The sequence below is a fragment of the Penaeus vannamei genome, chromosome 43 (assembly GCF_042767895.1).
Source record: "Penaeus vannamei isolate JL-2024 chromosome 43, ASM4276789v1, whole genome shotgun sequence".
In the NCBI taxonomy this organism is placed as follows: domain Eukaryota; kingdom Metazoa; phylum Arthropoda; class Malacostraca; order Decapoda; family Penaeidae; genus Penaeus; species Penaeus vannamei.
This window is the reverse complement of record NC_091591.1, coordinates 7,629,974-7,632,473: the sequence shown is the minus strand read 5'-3', so window position 1 is coordinate 7,632,473 and position 2,500 is coordinate 7,629,974. Positions and strand designations below refer to the sequence as shown.

Here is a 2,500-nt window from a genome sequence, read left to right as displayed (position 1 = left end):
TATTGTTACTATTATTATTATTATTATTATTATTATTATTATTATTATTATTATTATTATTGATACTATTACTCTTATTATTATTATTATTAGTATTATTTTCATTGTTATTAATACTTTTTATTATTATTATTATCATTGTTATTATTACTATTATCGTATATTATTGTTATTACTATTATCGTATATTATTGTTATTACTATTATCGTATATTATTGTTATTACTATTATCGTATATTATCATTAGTAGTATTATCGTATATTATTATTATTATTATTACTATTATCGTATATTATTATTATTATTATTATTATTATTATTATTATTATTACAGTTATGTATCACTGAATTCATCTAAATCAACATGAATATTAACACAAATAATATCACAACTCTTTTTTGCAAGCATAGCAGTGTATTTCCTGTAGTTGATTTATATATATATATATATCAATGTCGATACTGTGATGAGTGCCATTGTTGCCATATCCCTGCAGGTTGTGCTCGACTGTGGCAACGGTGACTTCCTTAGCCGACTTGAATCCGAGTCTTTATGAGGTGGGAAGTTGTGGCTGGCTTTTCGGCATGGCAACTTCTGGCTAATGATGACGGCCCCGTAAAACTCACACCCGCACCGGCCAAACCCATGCGCAGTCTACACGTAGGCACTGGGGAGGGGGGACAGGCACTGGTAGATGCGTACATGTACACATACGCACGTGGACTACATATAGGCACTGGGGAGGGGAAATAGTCACTGGTAGATACATACATGTACATATACGCACGTGGACTACATATAGGCACTGGGGAAGGGAGACAGGCACTGGTAAATACATACATGTACCTGTACATGGACTACGTATAGGCACTGGTAAGGGGAGGTGTACGTGGACTACGTATAGGCACTGGTAAGGGGAGATAGGCACTGGTAAATACGTACATATACTTATACGCACATGAACCACACTTAAGTACTTAAGTACTAGTGAGGAAAATGGGCACTGGTAAATACGCACATATACTTAGACGCACATGAACCACACCTAAGTACTAAGGAGGGGAAATAAGCACAGGTAAATACGCACATATACTTAGACGCCCTTGTACCACATGTAGGCACTGGGGAGGGGAAATAGGCATCAGTAGACACATATACGTATTTAAATGTACATATACTTGTTTGTATACTCGTATCAGACTACAAAATCACTGTTTATGGATTTGTATATACAGAAACCCATACACGATTTGGCATATACACACACGTGTTGATAAACATACACAAACAGACACACGTTTTGACGAACAGGCGTGCAAACACACTCACTCACACACACACACGCACACGCACACACACACACACACACACACACACACACACACACACACACACACACACACACGCGCGCGCATACACACACACACACAAACTCTTACAAACAAACACAATGACAAATGCACATACATACACGCAAACAAGCGCTCAGTAGATACAAACGCATACACATGCACTCACACTCCCCTCCAGACCCCCCACCCCCCACCCCACGCGGACACGCATGTACGCACCCGCATGATGCATGTTGAATGTCCATATTTGTCCCGTCTGTTACCGCCTTGCCATCTTTACTCAGAATTTGTAATTACCTTTGTTTATTCTGTTTGCAGGTTTATTGTTGTTGCATGTGTATGTATTAGAAGGGAGGAGGAGGAGGAGAGAAGGAGAAGAGAGGAGGAGAGAAGGAGAAGAGAAGGAGAAGAGAAGGAGAAGAGAAAGAAAAGAGAAGGGGGAGGGAAGGAGAAGAGAGGAGGAGAGAAGGAGAAGAGAAGGAGAAGAGAGGAGGGGAGAAGGAGAAGAGAGAAGAAGAGGAGAAGAGAGAGTGGGTGAGGGAGAGGGAGAAGGAGAAGGAAGAGCAAGAGTAGGAGAGCGGGAGAATGTGTATGTGAAAGACTGACAGCTAGGCAGACAGACAGACAGAAGCAGAGACGGAGACAGATAATATTCAGAAAGAGAGAAAAGTGATAATATTCATCTATTTGAAGACCCCTTCTTGAGCCAAACTCACACCCACGCTTACTTCCAACAGTAATGTATCCTCCCACGCACACACACACTCACACTCATAATCACATTTTCACACACGCACACTCACACTCTCACTCACTCACTCACTCACTCACTCACTCACTCACTCACTCACTCACTCACACACTCACACACACACACACACACACACACACACACACACACACACAGACACACACACACACACTCTCTCTCTCTCTCTCTCTCTCTCTCTCGCTCGCTCTCTCTCTTTCTCTCTCTCACTCACTCACTCACTCACTCACTCACTCACTCACTCACTCACACACACACACACACACGCACACGCACACGCACACGCACACGCACACGCACACGCACACGCACACGCACACGCACACGCACACGCACACGCACACGCACACGCACACACACACACCCTCACCCTCGC

The 2,500-nt window shown here is 42.2% G+C and overlaps 1 protein-coding gene across 11 annotated transcripts in view; it reads left to right on the top strand.

Annotated features, from left to right (window-relative positions):
• Positions 1 to 2,500, top strand: part of LOC113824444 (uncharacterized) — a 239,828-nt gene that overhangs the window by 62,921 nt on the left and 174,407 nt on the right. For 7 of the 11 annotated variants that reach the window (XM_070119268.1, XM_070119264.1, XM_070119266.1 and 4 more), the window contains exon 2: positions 500 to 560. The exons of the other annotated variants lie outside the window; for them this stretch is intronic. The gene's annotated coding sequence lies outside the window, so the exon portion shown is untranslated. The remainder of the gene's footprint in view (positions 1 to 499; positions 561 to 2,500) is intronic. 11 annotated transcript variants of the gene reach the window in all.